Source organism: Acinonyx jubatus, chromosome B1, assembly GCF_027475565.1.
Source record: "Acinonyx jubatus isolate Ajub_Pintada_27869175 chromosome B1, VMU_Ajub_asm_v1.0, whole genome shotgun sequence".
NCBI lineage: Eukaryota > Metazoa > Chordata > Mammalia > Carnivora > Felidae > Acinonyx > Acinonyx jubatus.
This window is the reverse complement of record NC_069382.1, coordinates 17,178,725-17,194,005: the sequence shown is the minus strand read 5'-3', so window position 1 is coordinate 17,194,005 and position 15,281 is coordinate 17,178,725. Positions and strand designations below refer to the sequence as shown.

Genomic DNA, 15,281 nt, shown 5'->3' with positions numbered 1-15,281 from the left:
CAGAGGGGGACTTTCAGGGGTTCGTGTCGAATATCTGCCATGTGAGAGCACAGCCCCGCACAGGGTGTGGGATTCTTTCAGGGATTTTAAACAATGTGCAAGACTTCCTAAATGCCCAATTTACTACTGAAGAACGATTTGGCTTCTGGAAGTAATTTAGTTGGTAAATAGGGGATGATCCTCGGGATATAGGTAGTCTATAATTTGGGGCTAGACTCCATGGCCCAACATAGCAATTCCTCCGTAGTTTATAATTTTTGCTTCCAGTCTTGAACTGGATAGAGTACAAATGTAAGAAAGCAAATGACTGCTTTTTCTTTCTAACCGTCTAAATACTTCATCTGGATTTGGGTAACTTTTTGAATTTTCATTGTTTTAGGAAAGATACTATTAATCTTAAGTTATTTTTTCTTCTGTATGTCACTCATCAGATTGGCACAAAGAATTTCCATATTTTTCATATCATTTTATAAATGTATCATATGTGTGCATGTATATGCATTCACATGAATTATTTATATTTGTTTATTAGTCACTGATTGTTGTAATATAATATTTGCACTTTAAAAAGAAACTTTCTATGTGGGCAGTATCATATTAAGTCTGAAGTTATATACCCTCCATGAACGTTTCAATATTTGCTAAAGAGAATATGGAAAAAAGTCAAGTGAATCTTCAATAGGTACAATAGTATTGTACTTATGAACACAAAAAGACTTCATAAAATCAACACTGGCTCAGAGGGCAGAAGGTTGTGTTAATACTATTCATATTTTTCTGTAACTTACTGAAAACTTTTTATCATGATGTTAAGTACCCATACAGTTGTAAAGCATCAAATCCTTAGAAAATGCTAAATTACAGAATAATAATAACCCACAAAAAATTATGTATTATTTGAGGTTTGGAACTGAAATGACATGTAAAATTTTTAACAACCACCTACAAATTTTCAAAGCTGCCACACAATTGTAAAGTGAGATGAACTGTCTGAAAAGAAATAAAAAATTAAAGACAAAACTAAGGCAGGTATGTTCTCCAAGAAAACAATTAAAGGTAAAACTGGTATTTTTTATACAAAAACTGACCTCTTATTTTCGGTACAGCATAAATGGCTTGTGGAATATAGTGACTGTTGCTCTCCACCACACACACACACACACACACACACACACACACACACTTCCTCCAGAAATGCAGGCTAGAATCCACAGCCTGTCTCCATTTATGTATAAACCTTACATTTGGTGAAGTTAGCAGTTTTGTTGATCACGTCATCAGCATAATGAAACAGTTGGTTTATTGAGCACTTCAAGTAATGGAGCCATCATTAACTGTAGCAGGGAGGGTATATATAGATTACAGATTCCATTACTATTTATATTTGAGAACAACAAGTTTTTGTAAGTTATAGTTCTCATGGTAAATGTTACACCAAGTATAGTCTTAAAAATATTAATATGGCATAGTATTATGGTATCGAAGGGAAACACAGAATTTCATCAAAGTAATGCTTTTTATTTCAAGAATTCTGTCTCACCAAGATAACTTCTACAAGTCTTTAATGAAGGAAGCTTAGCATTTCCTTTGATAATTATCCATGGAGTCTAACAATAGCTCTGTTCAAGAGCTTTTGTTACATGTAATAAAAGAGTTACTCGAATTTTTACCAGTTTTGCCCAGAAGAGAAAGCATTGATTCCCATTCTTCAAATGCCTTAAAAGGCCTTCAGGTAAATATTTCTCTTCTGACAAGTGTGAGGATAGTCTATGAACTTGATCTGGTGTTCACACAGGGATTCAATTCAAATGGGTTATGTTAGGTTATCACAGTGGGGAAGGGAGAAGAATCCCACATAAATTACAAATCATGATCAAATTAGTCACCTGTAACATGAAACAATTTGCCAGATGAATAATGGACTGCCATCAGTATAGTTGTCTGGGTTATATAATTATATCAGTGTAAATAGAATTAAAACCAAGTATCTCTGTATTACTCCCCACTAACAGGGGAGCATTTACAGCTATAGGGCGTGGTTCCCAAGGCATTAAGATGTGATTTTATCCAGAGTTCCCAGGGACACCTGAGTGTTGCCAGGGCTTCATGTCTGCTCTGATGGGATACCTAAGTGGTACAAATGGAAGCAAAATTAAAATGCCATTCAATTATTAACACTAAAGCACAAAACCTAGATGTTCGGTAAACTGAACTGAGCAGGTGGGTGGCTTAAATTAGACCCAAGTAAAATCTGTTCTTCCCCCAGGAATGAATCGTACCACCAGATGGCCACAAGAAACTAAGGCAAGCACTGCTCACATGTGAGGAAAAAAAGAGGACAAAAGTAGATATCTGTTGGCTTTCTTGTCTAGCCAGCTTTATGGAGTAGGAAACCAATGAGACACGCTTACTTAGTAAGTAAATGTGGCCAGTCAAGCATTCCCTAACTCTGAGCCAATGAGGTTAGTAATCCATCTACTTGTCAGAGAACAGAGAAAGTAGTGGATAGAGGGGCAGGAACCTTACCTCATCCCTTGAAGAACCATGGAGTGTTGGAGAATTCAGGTCCATTCTCTGTCACTAACTGTATGACACTGTGCAAAGACAGATGAAAGGGCCAGCCCCCCTGTGGGAGACCCAGGCACAGCCCAAATGTTACATGTCTTTTCTGCAACAGCTAAAGGCAGTAACAGGAAACTCCAGACAAGGACTCCCAGCCATCTCAGGAGACTCCCCAACAATGAAACACCAGGGCAATGATCTAGAGTTGGAATTCTTTGCTCTGTGTGTAGAAGTTCTACTAAATATAACAACTTCAACAGCATTTCCTGGTGCCATCTGCTAGATTGCATGTTCTTTGAAAGGAGGTTTTATTCCCTTTTTTTCACATTTTTTCCAGCTTTATGAAGGTATAACGGACACAATTACAAGATATTTAAAGTGCGCACTGAGATGATTTGATGTACGTGTACTTTGTGAAAGGACTTCCTCCTTCTAGGAATTATCTATCACTTCCTATATTTATCTCTCTTTTTAATTATTTTTTGAGAGGAGAACATTTAAGTTCTATTCTTTTAGCACATTTCAAGTCTACAATACAATGTTATCAACTCTAGTTACTTAAGGTTTACTCTGCGTCTTCAGCAACTGCCTGATTGCAGCTTTCAGTAAACAATCAGTAGTTGTTGAATGATTGTGTCGTGCATGCGATCTTCATAATACCTCATTTCTACTTTCTTCTCCACGCGTCTGAACCTCTACCTCCTACCTCACATTTCGTGTTTTCATAATACTAAATTGCTTGCAGTTATTGAGAAATGCTATGCTATATCCTTTGATATGGTTTCTTCTGATCTTAGATCTACCTGGATAACCTTTTATGCTCCCCTTCCTTCTGAGCCTGGATGATTTATTAGACCTTAACTCTGGCATCCTCCTTCCAGGAAACCCTCCTGAAAATCTAGGCTATGCTAAATCTGCCTGCACTGAGCTCCATTACACTCTGGGTTCCCTCTGTAGTAATGCCTTCAGTGTTATATTGAAATGATCTGGTGTGGGGCGACTCCACAGCGCCCCCCCCCCCCCACCTATGTTCACATTCCTTTAGGGGAAGACCCATATTTTATTCCACATTGAATCCCATCTCTAGGTAAGGTGACTAACAAATAAATGCTTCTTGGATGAACCTATTTTTAAACTTTATCCTTCAAATAACAGAGATTTCAAGGGTATTAAACATTAAAGTGACATGGTCAATTCTGTGCTTTTAAATAACCACTTAGCAGCTTTATGGAGGTTGGATTGTAATAGAGCCTACTAAAGCCTAATAAGAAGATGAGACTCTACTATCAAGCAAGCAAGAGATGCTGAACGAGGGCAGTGGCCAGTCTTTTTAAGAATCAGTAGGGGGTGGGGGAAATCAGGAGAAGCTGGTAAAATGGCACAAACTTTCAGCTCTAGGATGGATATGTTAGATCTGAGGATCTAATATATCACCTGATTACTACAGTTGGTACCACTGCATTGTACAATTGAAATTCACTAAGACACCAGAGCTTCAATATTCTCACCAAAACCAAAAGGGCATGGGATAAATATGTGGGGTGACGAATGCATTAAATAACTCATGGGGGGGTTATCCTTTCACAGTGTATATCAGATCATCACACTGTCGTTTAAAACATCTTACAATTTTGTTTGTTAATTATGTCTCATTAAAGCTGAAAAAAAAGATCAGTCAGACAGGAAGGCCAAGCTGAAATGGTTCTAACAGGGAAGTTGAACCCAAATCAGAGAGGAATCTTAAGATGGCAAAGTTTTCTGATTTGATGAACTGAGTGGGCAGTAGAACCATCTACAAAAAGCAAAATGATGTATGATGAGACCATTAGTGTAGTGCAATTCAGTATGCATAAACTTTGAGTTCTGTCAACCTCCCCTCTAAGTGAAAGAATGTTCTAGTTTGTTCGTTCCTATTCCTGCATTAGCTAATGTTGATTTTACTTATTTGTGCGTTCTGGAATACTTACCAATAGTATAAAATGAGAATTTAAGTATTTTTTATTTTTTCTACCTGTATTCCTTTAGTGTTTCATATTCATTTTGTGTAATTTGGAAAGCAACCAATATAGGAGAGAATATTTTTTTATATATTTTACTGTCTTAAAAGATACTACACTCTCTTAGTAATCAATTTTGCACATTTACTTCAATTGTGGGTATGGATTTATACATTTTATGAACCCTTATCTCAATATCTACATAATTCCACATAATTTTTAATTGCTTCAGATGCCATCATTTAATTGAGCTTCATTCCATGACTAGATAATGGTTATTGAGAAAATCAGAATAAAAAACAAATATAAAATTCAAAACATTATGCTAATGTAATATGTTTTTTCCTGTGCAGAAACTTGGATATACACCAAAGGGGAAAAAATCTAATAAAACATTTTATTTAAAGTGGAAGAAAAACTCTTAAATATTATCAGGATGATTGAAATTCTGGTCCATATTAGACCTATTCTATTTACCATTAGAATCAAATTTTGAAAGGGGTAGTTTATGAATATGAAATTTCAAGCTATAATCCATGAAGATTTCCTGAGTCTGCTGATATATGGAAATATAGTAATGAATAAGAGCATAGGACTTGAATTCAGAAATGCTTGCTCAAATATTTCCATTCTGGAGGCACCTGGTTAAGCATCCAACTCTTGATTTTGGCTCAGGTCATGATCTCACAGTTCATGAGTTCAAGCCCCATGTTAGGCTCTGTGCTGATAGCAAGGAGCCTGCTTGGGATTTTCTCTCTCTCTTTCTCTCCCTCTCTCTCCCTCTCTCTCTCTCTCTCTCAAAATAAACAAACATTAAAAAAATTTTTCTTTCTGACAAGTTTCTTAGCCTTTCTGAGCTTCATTTTCTCCAACTGTAAAATGAGAAGAAAAGTTGAATTAGTTAAGACTTCATAGGATGAGGGTTTTAGAAATGCAATTCAGATTAGTGTTAGGTGCAAAAAAGGAATTTACGATCATGAGTTATTGAAAAGTGCTAAAGATGGTAAGTGCTAACTTACTCAAATGGCATCCATGTGCTCAAACAATAGCTCTTCCTCTGTTTCTTTACACCATTCATGACTATTTTCCCTAGGTTAGCTTCATTCCCAGTCAGTAGCCAGGTCTTATGAACATGGTTACAAAGTGGCTAGCTCATTTTTTTTTTTTTTTTTGGTACTATGAGGTATAACATCCCATAAAATTCCAGAACTGTCAGAGAAAAATATAGCAACTTTCCTACTCTTAAATTCCTAGAAACAATTAGTCATGCTTTGATCATGTGACCAGCCTGAGCTAATTGTGGTTTCCAGGGAGGAGGACTTCGTCCAGGTCATGGGTCCAAAGGGTCCAGCCTTTGGTCCAGGAAAGCAAGATCAATTCCACCCGATCACAGGGTTCCAGCAGAATTACTGCAGAATAAGGAAGGGATGCTCTCTCAAGGAGGGGATAATTGGAAAAAAAAACCCACTTTCCATTATAATACATAAGGTAAATTAGATGATATAAAGAGAAATAAAAGACATAAGAAAACTCAATAGATGTGGATTTTTATTAATTATTGGAATAAAATGTTAATATAATCATGGACTAGCCTTAGTTTCTGCCTACAGACAAGAAGTCTATTTATTCTTGACCAATTCTTGGGCCTTTATTTTACAGGTTAAAGATAAAGATGAAAGATGTATTGTTGGAGAATTAAGGAGAAGAAATAGGGCTCATGTCTTATACAGATATTTATTGAATTCCTGCGTTGTGTGAGACAGTTCTAGGTCCTGGTGAAACTAAACATATGAGGCCCCACTCTTGTGTACTTGTGCAAACAAAATCATTTCAGACATGATCAGAAGTTCCTAGAAAAGTAATACAGAATAATGATGTTAAAAATTACCTGGGAATGAATTCTATTAGATTGGGTGATCTGAAGAGGCCTTGGCAAAAAGGAGATAAAACAATGATGTGAAACAGTCAGTACCTATTAGCTGGAATGTAGTGGATGAGAGGCAGAAAAATTGAGGTGAAGGTGGAGAGAGAATAGGGTGCATGTAGGTTATGATGAAGGATTTCAACTTTATTCATTTGAATATAAAGGCAATTGAAGCCCCTGGAAGATGTTGAGTAGGAACAAGATGTGATCTGCTTCAGGTTGCTAAGAAATGATGCTTTTGTTTTTTTAATGATTACTTATGGCAAATTTTTGCATCCCATGCTGTGATGAAAGTGACATGGAATATGAAGATCACAGTAGAGGTTAAAAGAAAAATGGATCAATACCAGGTATATTTTGGAGATAAAGTTGACAAAACTCAGCATGGGGTTAGATACAGAAACTGAAGCTAATTGAAGTGCCAACATTAGTTTCTAGGTTTTAGTCTTGAGCAACTGGGTGGATGGAAATGTAAGAGCAGAAATAAATTAGGTGATAAAACCAACAAGAGTTTTCTTTGGGCTCTGCTAAATTTGGGCTCCCTGTTAGAGAAGGAGGTGGTGATGTCAAATAGGCGATCACATGATTCTGGAGAGGTTGGGCTGAAAATATAGATGTGAAAGTCATGAACATATAGACGGTATTAAAACCTTAATATTAGATGAGATATCCTAGGGGAGAGGTTTGGATCCTGATATGTACAGGGCATAGCACCAAATCTGAGATCCACATATTAAGGTGCTGAGCACAGAAGGAAAAGGCAATGTAGACACTGAAATACATAGGTATCAGTGAAGTAAGAAAAAGAAAGCCATGAAATTGTGATGTTTTGGAGAACTTTTTACTTTTTTTTTTTTTAACGTTTATTTATTTTTGAGACGGAGAGAGACAGAGCATGAACGGGGGAGGGGCAGAGAGAGAGGGAGACACAGAATCGGAAACAGGCTCCAGGCCCTGAGCCATCAGCCCAGAGCCTGACGCGGGACTCGAACTCACGGACCGCGAGATCGTGACCCGGGCTGAAGTCGGACGCTTCACCGACTGAGCCACGCAGGCGCCCCTGGAGAACTTTTTAAAGAAAGGAGTGATGAATGATGTCACATATTTCTGAGAGAGAAAATTCAGCAGTGTTAGAGAATTGACCATTGGCTTGCATATCATGAAGGTCACTGGTGACCTGAACAAGAGTAGTTTTGGCAGACTGGTGGTAATGGAAACCCAAATGGAGTGGGTTGTGAAGACAGTGTGGATGGAGACGAGGGGAACTAGGACAGTAGTTGTAGGGAGATATGGGTCTGTATGCCCAGAGCAGGGTTTTCTTAAGCCAGGAAATACTAAAGCAAGTGGATGATAATAATCCAGAAGAGAATGTAACACTGAAATGCAAAACACAAAACAAAACAGAGACAAGGAGAATTATTTGCAGGATAAAATCCTCAAAGTGGAAAAAGATGAGATTGAGGACACTGGTGAAGGACCTGCCTTTGATGGGAGCTGGAGTCCTTCATCCACTATCACAGGAGAGAAGGGAAGGTGGGACATGTGGATAAAGATAGAAATGTTTCGACGGATTTAATGGTGGGAAAAAAAGTTGCCTTCTGAGAACTTCTGTTTTCCAACTAATATGTGAAAATGTCATTCACTGAAATCTTAATGAGGGGATATTAGAGGTAGCAGAGAAAGGAAAAGTCATAAAACTGCTCTTTCAAAGAGTGAACAAGGAGGCTGTACAAGGGAAGGTGCTGGGATTAGGGACAGGTGGACTGTCAGGTGGCATCATGGTCATGGACCTAGACAGAGCTCAGGAAGTCAGTGTAAGATAGTTGGGTTTAAACCAAGTCTGGGATTTTGCTGGTAAAAACAATGTTGCCAAGGAGTAACAAGGAAGTCAAGGCTGTTTTCAAGGGATTAATTAGATTTATAGTCAATGTAAATTAAAACATGAAAGGAGAAAAGGTAGACACAGTGAGGATTATGGATGATTTACAAAGTGGTGGAGTCAATGAAAACCGAAAACTGTTGGCATGAAAGGAAATAGTAGGTTCTGAAGAACTAAGGAGGAGAAGATTAGAGTCGATGTGGGCTGGATTTGGTGAGTTTGGAGAGAGGAAGAAAAGTCTAGGTGACAGCACTATATGTGAGATTGGGGAAAACAATGATAAATAAGGATTTTAGGAGGGCTTGTCTATTATGAGGAAGGAAAGGAAATCTTCCTTGACATTTTTTTTGAGGCACCTCTTCAAAGATTTACAACTGCTTTACAGGTGTGTTTTGGAGTGGGATTGGCTTTTCTCTGAACATGACCCTGCTCTGAGAGTATGCCTGTCTGAACTACACAGGGGATTCTCACTCTTTATAATTGTCAGATCTTCGTCCTATCTCCATAGCAGCGCAGGTGATCTTTTAGAAGAGAGGTCAGCAAACTATTCTGTACATGAAGTTTTACTGGAACACAGCCATATTCATTCATTTATGTGTCACCCATGGCTACTTTCACACCACAGCTGCAGAATTGAGCAGTGACAGTGGTGCCCACGTGAGAGAGTCTACTAAACCTGAAATATCTACTGTCTAGTTCTCACAGAAAATATGAGCCTATCTCTGAGAATAGATATGCATAGATCAAATCATGTGGCTCCCTCCAGTGACTTCAAATAAAACCCAAATTCGTTGGCCCAGCTTTCTCTCCATACAGACCTCCCTCCTCCAACTCTCCCTCCCAGCCAGCTTATGAATCCACAGTTCCATAGCTGCCTTCTGTGCCTCAACTACAAGTGCCTTTCTGCCACTGTGCCTCTGCCATAACTGGTTTCTGGGGCCAAGAACTCTCCCATCCTAGATCCTGGTGTGGCTGTCTCTTCTCACCATTCAAACTTCAACCTCTATGTCCCCTCCCAACAGAGAGAGATCTCTGGCACTGCATGTGATACTTTCCTTCAGAGTACTTACAACTATTGTGTACTTATTTGTTTGTTTGTATATTTTCTGCTTCTCTCCATGAGAATGTAGGTTCTGTTAGGATGGGGCCCATGTTTGTTTTGTTTTTTCACTGCTTGTAAGCCCCCATAGAACCTAGAGCCTGGCACAGAGGAGGTGGTCATCAATACTGGTTAAATGAAAGAAAGCAAGAATAAAAGTAATAAAGTGCTAAGCACTTCAGAATACAATAGTATGTATCTTTTTTTCATAATACTGCTTCATCTTCTAAGGAGTTTGTCCTGACTGCCTTAACTTGGGGCTTCATATATTGTACACAGGCTTTGGAACCACCCTGAATTATAGCTCTGCCCATTCCCAGATGTCTGATCTTTGATAAAGTACTGAACCTATTTCAGTCTCTCCATTTGGAAAATATAAATAATATAGTAGCAATCCCAGAGCACTGTGAGAATTAAACAAATTTATGCATCCTAAGGGCTTCAAAGTAAACCCTTTAACTAAGGGCTTATGGTGACCCCTGAACAAGTAAGTGATGGCTGTTTTCATCACTTTCTTCTCCTTCTCCTTTTCCTTCTTCTCCTTCTCTTTCTCCCTCTTCTCCTCCCCCTCCCCATCCTCCTCTCCCTTTTCCTCCTCCCTTCCCCCTCCTTCCCCTCTCCTTTTCCTACTCCCTTCCCCCTCCCCCTCCTCCATCTTCCTTCTTTCTTTCTTTCTTTCTTTCTTTCTTTCTTTCTTTCTTTCTTTCTTTCTTTCTTTCTTTCATTCTTTTTCCCCTCCTCCTCCTCCTCCTCCATCATCATCATCATCATCATCATCATCATCATCATCATCAACAATATCCCCAGACCGACCAACTACTGCCAGAAAGTCATTGTCAAATAAGAATGTGGAAGCGTCTTCCATGTCAAACTTCACATCATAAGGCTGAAGTGGGGTTTGCTCCGAGAAGGCACAGTGGTGCGTGATGATGATTTTCAGTCTTACCTGAGTGCTAAGAAGGATAACTTCAGCAGGATTCGGACATGCCATTTTACTTACTTTGATCTTAAGTTCTTCATTTGTAAAATAGATTATTTCTGAGGTTTTTCCAGTTTTCAAAGTTTATGATTCTTTTGTAACCACAAATCCCCAATGTAACACAAACAGAGGAAAAGGCTAAAAATTAATTTCTTACATAATTTTCGACAACTAACTTTTTAAAAGGTGTAAGACATGACACAGTTTTTATTTTCATCCCAATTTATATTATCAACATTTTTGAGTGTCACAGATTTTTTTTCCTGTAAATGAAGTGCAATCCTCCTCTATTTCATGAATTGGGAAAAGGATGTTAAATTACTTTTCCAAGGTTGTTATAAAATTTATTTAAGAAGACCTGGGATTTTTAAAAAAAGGCTGCTTATTCCAAGTTTCTTGTCAGTTCCCTGAGTTAGCTTTCATTCTCTCTGGCACCCACAGAACAGTTAACTTGGTAACACGCTCCTTTCAAAAAGTGTAATCCTGGATGAAATAACAATACATGACTCCGAAGAGGTTTCAAAGTACCAAGTATACTTTCTGGATTATAAACTCCTGGAAGAATTTACTTCATGTAGACCACAAAATATATTCAAGTTAGCTAATAAAGAGCCAAAAGGTTTTTTTTTGTTGTTTTTTTTCACACCAGGAATTAAGTATCAAGGGGGAATTATAAAATGTAACCGTTGCAGAAACCTCTTACTTTGCATTCAATGGCTGTGCCTCCTTCCTGTGCAATTCATCATGTAGATAACGGTTTAAAGGGCTGTAAACACTTGTCCTAAGATAACTATTCTAGATTTTTTGGTTTTATTTTCCCATTTAGATTTCAATTAGCATGAAGAGAACAGACATTTGAAAACAGCTAGCAAGAGATCATTTTCATATGCCATAAATCACATATATAAAACTAGCATTTATCAAACTGTTAAAAGAAACTGCAACTAAAGAACAAAAAACTGAACTTTTGTCAGTTTCTTTTCAATTGCTAAAGAAAGGACTAAGAATAACAGATTAGATACAAAGAGAGATGTAGGTAGCCAATAGATGAATTTGCCTCACAGCATAACTATGTGATCATGATGATAATGTGGATTATTGTTATGAGCTTTTCTCTCTTTTAATGAATATGAAAATATTAATCTTACAAATCCAGTGAGGTGTATTAGTATCATTTCCTGGCTCTTGGTAATTTTTGTCCCTTTGAAACTTGGAGGAGGAGTGGGGAAAATAGTAAATCTTCCTTGAAATGTACGTATCACTCATGTGCCTGAGATGCCAATAGTCTTAAGGCCCAGGTAACTTATAGGAGTGTCATACTTGGTGTGACAACTGTCCACCTGAATGGAATCTCTATATCATTTATTTTTTTGGAAAATCAAATGAAATCAATTTAAAACAAAACAAAACAAAAACTACACTTTCCGATATTGCAGCCATAATGTATCAAAGGGACATTTTCTTAGAAGAAAAGAAAAATCAATAGGCATATATTCTGCAGTATGTGAATCACAAAGCCCTGTATTTCCACAGTTTAACACCATCTCTCAATGTCCTACAATGGGTGTTTGTCATTGTCACAGTCAGGAGGCTCTTCAAATAGAGACATATTCCAGAATCCTCCAGGATAGATTTCAATAGCACTTTGAGCAATTTATGCAACCAGTTTCCCCACTTAGCTGGGAAAGAAGCCATCAACAGAGGGTCGCTAAAGGGGCTTCTGGGTCTTTGGTGGCCTAATTGACTTTCACTTTGCCCTACTGGAGAGTAAATCATGTCCTCACAAATGTCCTTACCTGTTTTCATTCCTCTCTCCTCTCTTCTTTGTCTGTTCTTTTCCTCCCTATCTTTGTAGTTCCCTTGCTTCTTACACTCACTCCTCGACCTCCCCAACCCACCTTTCTTGTTTGCAGTAGAAGATAAGAGGATATGATTTAGAAGTGGAAAATATGAATAGGCAGACATACCACTCAGATACTTTTCTTTTCTCCAACTTCTGACTGGATCATCTCTTTGAGGGTGTAATACATTCAGCAGAAGTTGTATGGTGATGCACAGTGTTAATAGGAACATTTTTGCTCCAATCAAGTTCCTATCACGGTTTGGGGAATTTGTAAAATAAGGCTTTATCTCCTGTTTGTTACTTTCCTAGAGAAAATCCACAGTTTACCTAACATGGTAAGATGAGAACTAAAAACACCAAATTATAGCTTTTGTATATAAGCTCTGTGAGCTAATACGTGAAGGCAAAAATTTGAGTTAGGCTCCATATTGGAATATAAAAATCCAAGGGAAGAGAGATCACAAGACAATACATTAGGAGCATAGGAAGAATATATTTTATTTGATAAATTTTACTTTCTGTTTTTGTATATGTTTAATGCACTTATTACACATGGAGAAATAAAATGTATAAATATATGTGTAAATTGACATTGTGCAATTGAAGCTTTGGAAGACCACAGAATAAGAGTGGTCTTCTGAACCTACAAGTTATTTTTAGCCATATTAAATAAATCCTCTGATAATTTTCTCTTTTTAAGACTTTTGAACAGTAAATGGCAATTTGGGGTAAGCTTAGGCTCTTTACAGTCTTGTTATCATTAATACTTGTCCTTAATCAGTCTCCCTTCCAAAGCTATAGCTAGATCCCTACGTGTGATCATTGGTCATAGTGAGGTTAATAATAACTGAGCGCAAATGGCATTTTCATTTGTTTTAATCTAAGTTTATATCATTCTTCTCAGAGCTGGTTACCCCTGTGAGTGGCCACAACCTACTCATCCTCACTACCTGAATTTCTGAATAATACTCATCTGGGAATCCAGGGATGATGACCCTCTCAAGGTATGAAGCAAGAACTGTATGGGGAAAATAGACTATAAAGCATAAGGGTCTGTTTTACCTTTGTGTCACAGGAAGACTGATATATCTTTTTGTCTTAATTTCTTAATAAGATGAAAGATTTGGATTTTCAAAATTCTCTTCATATAAAGAATTACCACTGATTTCAAAACAATTTCTGCAATCACCATTATAATTCTTGGTACAGCAGACAAAAAAATCTTAGCACAATAAATGCAATACCAAAGGGCAGTATTAGGAGAGAATATTACATATAACTAATACCAGGAAAATAGAAATTGTCAGCCAATGATGGGCAAGTTGAAAATATTAGTTTCACACCGCCACTTACTAGCTATGAGACCTGGGGTGAACTTTTTTTTTTTTTTAACGTCTTATTTATTTTTGAGACAGAGAGAGACAGAGCATGAACGGGGTAGGGGCAGAGAGAGAGGGAGACACAGAATTGGAAGCAGGCTCCAGGCTCTGAGCCATCTGCCCAGAGCCCGACGCGGGGCTCAAACTCACGGACCGTGAGATCGTGACCTGAGCTGAAGTCGGATGCTTAACCGACTGAGCCACCCAGGCGCCCCTGGGGTGAACTTCTTAACCACATTTTTCTCATTTGAAATACTTGGATAATTATTACCTATTAGCAGTAGGTGGATAAAAGCCTAAAATATATGTCACAATCGATAAAGTGTCACTGCATTCTTATTATGTTGGCAATGTAGGATTTGACCAAAATGACAAGTCTTTATCTAGCTTGTTTGATTGGAGTGTAGATATATATTCCAGTGTAGGCCCAGTTTTAACTCAAATATTTCACATACTCTACTTGGGCAGAAAGTGTCCATTGATACCAATATCAGAAGAATTTTTGGTGCCTACAGAAATAGTTTCCATGGAATCTGCCAAGTCTAGGGGAGATAGAGGTATATGAACTTGAATATCTCATATTCCCTGACCAGCTAAAGGTATGAAGTCTATGCAGCCTCACATGACAAGGGTAACTGAGAAGGAATGCTTAAGAGATGACCAAATTTAAGCCAATTCAGGATGTGCACTAGAATGTGCTGTTTTGTCACAATGATTGTGGGCTTCAGAATTAGACCTAAGTGTGAATACCAGCTTACCCACCTGGAATGCCAGGAAAGTACTCATGTCAACAGGCCCCACACCATTTCAAAGCGATAATGGGAAGACCCCAGGAGATGATATCATTGAAGAAGGCTTAACACCTTCTTCAGTGCTGTTTAACAGTGGTTAGTTTTTCCTTCTTTCCTGTAGAAATGTTTGGGAACTACCGTGCAAGTTCATAAATAACACACTTCAGAAGAGTGAGGTGAAAATACAGATTGTGAAAATAAGCAAGTGTGCCTGGGGGATATGCCCATTTAGCAAAAAAACTCCTCGATAATTAGGGAGGAAATTAAAATTCCATATTTAGCTCACAGACATTAAAGAAAGATAAAGGTAGTATTGAGCAACCCTCAAAATGTGTCGTCTTTTCCTCATTTCCTACTCAAACTAATTACCAAGGACAACAGAGCCATTTTGTTAATTCACACTAATGATGAGGAGCCTCACTGTAAATTACCAAATATCCTAGATTAGTTACTAAATAAGTAAGTCCCATAAAAAATAAAACACAGCAGTGCTGAGATAGAGAAGGCAATATGTTCATTCTGTAATTGCGGCTGAATGTTAATTATTTTGGGTAATACTTTATTCCACATATGTGAATGTTCTTCCGTACATTTGAGGTAATATCAGTTGGTCTCACCATTTCCATATCTAACTGGGATCATTATCTAAATACTGAACAAGTCAACTAAGAAATTTGGATAATGAGTGATTCAATTCACATATGCCACATTCATATTCTAAAATGGTTTTCATTATAGTTTTATTTTTCTTGTAAGTTTTGATTATTCCTTGAACACTAGAGTGCCACAATTACCAGTGGGTAAGGCCACGTGAGTTCAACAAGCTAC

At 37.7% G+C, this 15,281-nt stretch overlaps 2 long non-coding RNA genes across 2 annotated transcripts in view; one reads left to right on the top strand and one right to left on the bottom strand.

The window, feature by feature from the left end:
* Positions 1–15,281, top strand: part of LOC113604649 (uncharacterized) — a 201,166-nt gene that overhangs the window by 121,571 nt on the left and 64,314 nt on the right. The window contains exons 5-6 of the long non-coding RNA XR_008295855.1: positions 2,267–2,344; positions 13,188–13,287. This is a non-coding gene — a long non-coding RNA (uncharacterized LOC113604649). The remainder of the gene's footprint in view (positions 1–2,266; positions 2,345–13,187; positions 13,288–15,281) is intronic.
* The window catches only part of LOC113604648 (uncharacterized), a 61,734-nt gene continuing 47,686 nt past the window's right edge, over positions 1,234–15,281 (bottom strand). Inside the window, exons 2-3 of the long non-coding RNA XR_003426637.2 lie at positions 2,527–2,626; positions 1,234–2,127 (exon numbers count right to left, since the gene is read on the bottom strand). This is a non-coding gene — a long non-coding RNA (uncharacterized LOC113604648). The remainder of the gene's footprint in view (positions 2,128–2,526; positions 2,627–15,281) is intronic.